The sequence below is a fragment of the Dipteris shenzhenensis genome, unplaced genomic scaffold (assembly GCF_047967505.1).
Source record: "Dipteris shenzhenensis isolate YYH24624 ecotype China unplaced genomic scaffold, Dip_SZ_1.0 scaf0252, whole genome shotgun sequence".
Taxonomy (NCBI): Eukaryota; Viridiplantae; Streptophyta; class Polypodiopsida; order Gleicheniales; family Dipteridaceae; genus Dipteris; species Dipteris shenzhenensis.
In genome coordinates this window covers 1-6,894 of record NW_028239558.1, presented here as the reverse complement: position 1 = coordinate 6,894, position 6,894 = coordinate 1, and the positions used below count along the sequence as shown (strand labels likewise).

General features: G+C 44.4%; 1 non-coding gene across 1 annotated transcript; it reads left to right on the top strand.

The window, feature by feature from the left end:
* Window positions 1-2,354: 2,354 nt before the first annotated feature.
* On the top strand, window positions 2,355-2,428 carry TRNAR-CCG (transfer RNA arginine (anticodon CCG)). The gene has a single exon. It is a non-coding gene; the product is annotated as a tRNA-Arg (tRNA).
* The last annotated feature ends 4,466 nt before the right edge of the window (window positions 2,429-6,894 follow it).

Here is a 6,894-nt window from a genome sequence, read left to right as displayed (position 1 = left end):
GAGTAACATTAATCTCTTGACCCGCCGGGTTTTTCCCCTTAACCATCGAAGAGTTGTAGATATTGGGCATTTTACCTGGAGGGAAAGACACATCCGATACTGGTCCAATGATCTGGGTAATATATCCCACATTTCTCTCCACTGATTTAGAAATTCCAAAAGCAGAAGAACTGGTTTTCGTAACTGTTTTGGTGTATTATCTTCATTTGATTGTCGAATTGGCAGAACCATCTGGCATTTCATTGCTAATTGGTTGATGGTGGGGAGTTACTAGTTCCACACCCTTCTCCCCCTTTTTCAAACATATCATTTGCTTCCTCGGAAGTCGATTCCGATCCATCCAGATGGGTGACAGGTACTGTAGGATTTGATTTCCTCCTCTCCACATATGGGTCGGAGGCAAAAGAGCGCGATACCCACGAGTTGGTCCATCTAGTTAGATGTGATTGCTACATCTCATTCGTCGAATCCCCTTTTTTCCCCCGTCTATTCGCAAAGCGAACCAGATATCGAATTCAATCCCCTTTTTTGCTTCTACTGACCAGTCTAACCACGAAAAGATTCCCGAGTCAATGTATCGAGATGTATTACGATCTAATTCTTCAAGCAATTTCCGTGCGAAACAACCAGAGTCAGTTGCATTACATGTGGGACGTATTATAAAATACTAATGTCCCATGCTTGAGGTAGAGTTTCGACAAACGTCTCGAGTCGAATCTATCAGGACCTATTCCACGCTTCACGTTGAATTCTTCCATCTATGTCGAGCAGATCTCATCCTTGCAGGATTTACTAATTGAATTGTAAGGAGGGACTCATGTCACCACAAACAGAGACTAAAACAGGTATTGGGTTCAAAGCTGGTGTTAAAGATTATCGACTAACTTACTATACTCCCGATTATGAGACCAAAGATACTGACATCTTGGCAGCCTTCCGGATGACTCCGCAACCCGGGGTACCGCCTGAGGAAGCTGGAGCTGCAGTAGCTGCAGAATCTTCCACAGGTACGTGGACCACTGTGTGGACGGATGGACTGACTAGTCTCGATCGTTACAAGGGTCGATGCTACGACATCGAACCCGTTGCTGGGGAAGAGAATCAATATATCGCATATGTAGCTTATCCTTTGGATCTATTTGAAGAGGGTTCCGTCACCAATATGTTCACTTCCATTGTAGGTAACGTATTTGGATTTAAAGCCCCACGAGCTCTACGTTTGGAGGATCTGAGAATTCCTCCTGCTTATTCCAAGACTTTCATTGGGCCGCCTCACGGTATCCAAGTCGAAAGGGATAAACTGAACAAATATGGTCGTCCCTTGCTGGGATGTACAATCAAGCCAAAATTGGGCTTATCTGCTAAAAACTATGGCAGGGCTGTTTACGAATGTCTCCGTGGCGGACTTGATTTTACGAAGGATGATGAGAACGTAAATTCTCAACCATTCATGCGTTGGAGGGACCGGTTCCTGTTTGTGGCAGAAGCTCTTTTCAAGGCTCAGGCCGAAACGGGCGAAATAAAAGGACATTATCTAAATGCCACTGCGGGTACGTGTGAGGAAATGATGAAAAGAGCAGTCTTTGCTAGAGAATCGGGAGCACCCATCGTCATGCATGATTATTTGACGGGAGGCTTCACTGCAAATACTAGCTTGGCCTTTTATTGTCGAGATAATGGGCTACTGCTTCATATCCACCGCGCGATGCATGCTGTTATCGATAGACAGAGAAATCACGGTATCCATTTTCGTGTCCTAGCCAAAGCATTGCGTATGTCCGGCGGGGATCATATCCACGCCGGGACCGTAGTGGGTAAACTGGAGGGAGAACGAGAAGTCACACTGGGTTTCGTCGATTTGCTACGCGACGATTATATCGAGAAAGACCGAAGCCGTGGTATATATTTCACTCAGGATTGGGTATCCATGCCAGGTGTATTTCCCGTAGCCTCGGGAGGTATCCATGTCTGGCATATGCCCGCTCTAACTGAAATCTTCGGAGATGATTCTGTCTCACAGTTCGGCGGAGGAACCTTGGGACACCCCTGGGGAAACGCACCAGGCGCCGTAGCTAATCGAGTTGCATTGGAGGCTTGTGTACAAGCTCGTAATGAGGGACGTGATCTTGCTCGTGAAGGTAACGAGATTATCCGCGAAGCTAGTAAGTGGAGTCCCGAATTGGCTGCTGCTTGCGAGGTATGGAAACAGATCAAATTTGAATTCGACACAATTGATACATTGTAATTTCCGTAACTATTCGGGAATCTCATTCATTCGGTAGGATTCGTGGGGCGAACAGGGAGTATAGGGAGAAGGAACATTCCCCTCCATACTCCCGATATGCCACGGATCGGAGTTGGTAGCTCAGCGGATGAGAGCACATGGTTCCGATCCATGGGGACGGGGGTTCGAATCCCCCCCAATTTGCATAGGAGAGGTGGAATACGAGCTGCAGAGACTCGAGTAGTAAGGAAATGATTCAGTGCCTCTCAGTACACGACACAACTATTTCCACGAAGTGTTATTGGATAATTATTTGTGGGGTTCTAACATATGATTGATCAAATAGATGATCAGTCAATTGCCAATTAGTTATCGGATTCGGAGTCAGTCTCGATTCGACGCCTATTCCGAACAGACGCTGATCCTGATAGTTCAGAAATGATTTCTCCATCTCTGTGTCTATCTCATTGATGAAATGAAATCTAATAGAATCGACTGTTTTTACCTCCGAAGCGAAGGAGAAGAAATGAATGAGGAAATTCCTATGTCTGTGAGAAATCGGTTCGAAGATAAACGCGAATTTGGTGGATTGATCGGGGCTTTCCTCGAAAAAGCCACAAAGGGTTACGTTTTGAGTGAGAGAGGAAGGAATAGAGACATAAGCATTGATACCGACAGGGGGTTGTGGACTCGGTGTGACAACTGCGGTAACATGCTTTACGTGAGATTCCCAAAACAAAATAAAAATATTTGTGAGGAGTGCGGCTATCACCCCCCAATGACTAGTACAGAAAGAATCGAACTTCCGATCGATCGTGACACTTGGATTCCCATGGATGAAGACATGACTGCATAAGATGTTCCAGGTTTCTCTGACGGGGATTCTCATGGAAGTCGCATCATCAACTCCCAGAAACGAACGGGTTTAACTGATGCTGTTCAGACAGGGGTGGGATGTCTAAACGGGACACCTATTGCGCTTGGTGTTACGGACTTTCAATCCACGGGGGGAAGTATGGGTTCTGTGGTAGGTGAAAAGATTACCCGCTCAATCGAATGTGCCACGGATCAATCCCTTCCACTAGTTATTATCTGTGCTTCCGGCGGAGCACGTACGCAAGAAGGGACGTTGAGTCTGATGCAGATGGCTAAGATTCCTCCCGTCCCACAAATACATCAGGTTCAGAAGGGATTATTATATATATCGGTTCCTACCTATCCAACTACGGGTGGTGTTACTGCTAGTTCTGGTACGTTAGGGGACGTAATTATTGCTGAGTCCAAAGCATACATAGCATTTGCTGGGAAAAGGGTGATTGAACAAACACTGCGTCAGAAGATACCCGATGGCTTTCAAGTAGCTGAATCTTTATTTGATCATGGATCACCCGATTCAATTGTTCCACGTAATCCTCTAAAAGGTGTTCCGAGTGAGATATCTGAGCTTTATTCTTCAGCTCCTTGTAAAAGGAATTGAACCTCCTTTCCCCCCATTCGGTTAAACCCCCGTTTCTATCACTCTCCCTCCTTCTCATTAATCAAGTTAGGAATTATCAATTCGGGGTTGTCCTACTAATCTCTCTACCTCTCCAATGAGAGGAATTTATTCAGCGAACCGTCGTAACAATACTTTTCTATCCTTCTCTGATATCACGCCATGCAAATTATGCCACAATGCAATTATACCTCAGTAAGAAATCGAGATTAACCATCGGTATAATTTCGGACTCTGCTGTGCGCCTGATTCGACGAAGTAGACACCGCGGATGTCTGCAGATTCATTGAGTCAGTTGATCGGAGCTGGAATCAGATACCTTACCGGAAACAATATGGATTTCGTAGCAATTTCCGAGTAACTGTCTCGATATATCGAATGTATAAAAACTTCCTTTCTACGTGAGATAAGGAGACTATTATTAGACATTGGGGGATAAAAGATAAAAATAACAATATAATGTCATTATAGATACATCTATCTGTGTCATATCTTTCTTACTTGAGGTGATTCCATTACGACAGCGTCCTATTTACCTTCCATTTCTGTACCCCTAGTAGGTTCGGTCTTTCCGGCAATTACAATGATATCTCTGTTTATTTATATAGAACGGGACGAAATTCTACAATTTCTTGTTCTGTACACTATCTCACGGAAATTGTTCCATAGGATCGATCAATTACGACTACTACTCTTGCTTTTGATTCGGTCGGATATATTCTTTCCACATAGCTTCACCGGCGGTTATTTTATTTGAGCACTTGTTTTAGCACTTGGGAATCTTTAACGTCATCTCAATCTATATCTCACTTTCCCCTTATGGATAAGTGAGACGTGGATCGTTCCATCGTTGCTAAGACATATAGATCTTAGCGACCCCCACCTACGCACCAAAACAGTGGAAAATGTTCTAAACTTCTCGGAAACAGAATCCCTTCCAAGAATCCTTTTCAAAATGAAGTGATGTCGAAGCATCGGCTGTATCTGTATCTGCATCTATTCGGGGAGGGGGGGGGGGGGTAGGGTAGAGGTGGGACCAATAACAATATAAGCGGCTGATTCATTCCAACAAGGCAATTTCTGGAGGGAGTATTAATGAATCGTCAATCCGAATGGTTTCGAGTAGATTCTCCAAGAGGTTCTCGTAGATTCAGTAATTTGTGTTGGGCCCGTATCCCGGTTCGTGGCGCAATGGGTTTTCCGGCGGTTGGAATCTCTAGTTATATTGGTGAAGATTTAATCCCCACACTTCCATCTGGACAGATTGTTTTCATTCCACAAGGTATTGTGATGTGTTTCTATGGTATCGCGGGTCTCTTCCCTGGATTTTATCCGTGGCGTACGATATTTCGGGATGTGGGTAGCGGCTACAATTCATTTGATAAATGAGAAGGAATCTTCCCCATTTCTCGCTGGGGTTTCCCCGGGGGAAACCGTCGTATTTGTATCCAATTTGCAATGAGAGATATACAAGCAGTTAAATTGGAAATTCGAGGAGGTTTCTATCCTCGTCGAGTCCTTTACTTGAAGATGAGGGGTCGGCAAGACATTCCCCTAACCCGGATTGGTGAGGATTCGGCGTCGGGAGAAACAGAAGAAAAAGCTGCTGAACTTGCTCGTTTTTCACGTGTATCAATCGAGGGATTCTAATATTTCGACCGATCCGGAGGTTCCTAGAAGAAGCGAATGAGATGAGGGAAGGAAATTAGGATGGTATAGTGACGATTAGAGAAGGGAATTAGAAAAGAGGATTCGATTACGGGGATTCATCCACTTAGTAATTTACTTCGTGAATTCCCCTCCTCACCATATAAATAATATATGAAATCATACTGTTGGAGACTCCTCCGGTGGTTCTACAATACCCCACGTCGCTCCCCGGATAGAGCTTACGAAGCTAGTAAGCGACTACAATCCGTAAGAGAAGACTCTTCCTATTATCTAGAAACAATATCATCTACGGAAGATTCGTCACAGGCTGCGGTAGCTCATACGGATGCAGAACCTAGTAAATCTCTATCTACTATATATCGGAGTCTTTTAGAATGTAGGATCAGCATATCTGTATCGAAGATTCGGAATAGTCTTAAGTTCTTTATCAGGAGGAAGCAACGCCAGTTGCTCCTGATCGGGAATTATCCTCCTACCTCCCGTGGGAAAGAAATATCGACAGAGGAAAGGTCCCGTGATGCATCTCCATCTCACCCCCCAGTTGCTCTGCCTCTTCAATCAGCGCCTCCACTGGTTCGTCTAGATCCCTGCAGGGTGGGGAGGAAACCAAACATAATTGGTGATTTATCGCAAAATCCACCAGGGGATAATCCTTTGGCTCCTGCGGGTAAATATGTGTCAAGAGAATCGAGTAAGACGGAACAAATGAATAGGAAATTGGCTCGGATCGAAGCAACTCCAAATGATCCTGATTCCTGGACACGGCACCGTCCCACAACTTCTCCGTCACTCCAAATAAATGATAACTCAAATGATAAATTTTCTGTCCGCAAATCAGTGGATTCCCCCAGTAGTACAACGGCTTATGAGTCTATAAGTCTGATGCCACGGTCCATAACTCGTACTTCATCAAGGTTCAACACAGAGTTGACGGGTCAATCGAGTTCATTAGTACTTAACGATTCTGAATTGGCTAAATATCAAGCAGTAGCTCCTATTCAATATATCGGATGTCTATTACTTCTCCCTTCCGCGATTCCAATTGTCTTGAAGAATTGGTTTCTAGAACCTCGGATCAGAAATTGGTGGAATACCTTCCAGTCACAAATATTTATTAATTCTTTCCGGGAAGAGGTAGCTCTCAAACGACTTCAGGAGATAGAAGGCTTACTCCGGTTGGGTGAAACAATGAGAGGCTCTGTATATACCTAATTACAAGACTACGGCACAGATGTGTATGACAAAACTATTCAATTGGTGGTAATATGTAACGAGGGAAACACCCAGATAATCTCGCACCTAGTAACCGACGTAATTAGCATTGCCACCTCGATCTGCTTGTTCGTAGTAGGTAAAGAAAGACTCGCAGTTTCAAATTCCTGGATTCGGGAGTTATTCTATAGCTTAAATGATACGACGAAAGCGTTCTCTACTCCACCATTAACGGATTTATGTATTGGATTTCACTCCCCCCACGGTTGGGAAATAGTTGTAGATTCTCTCA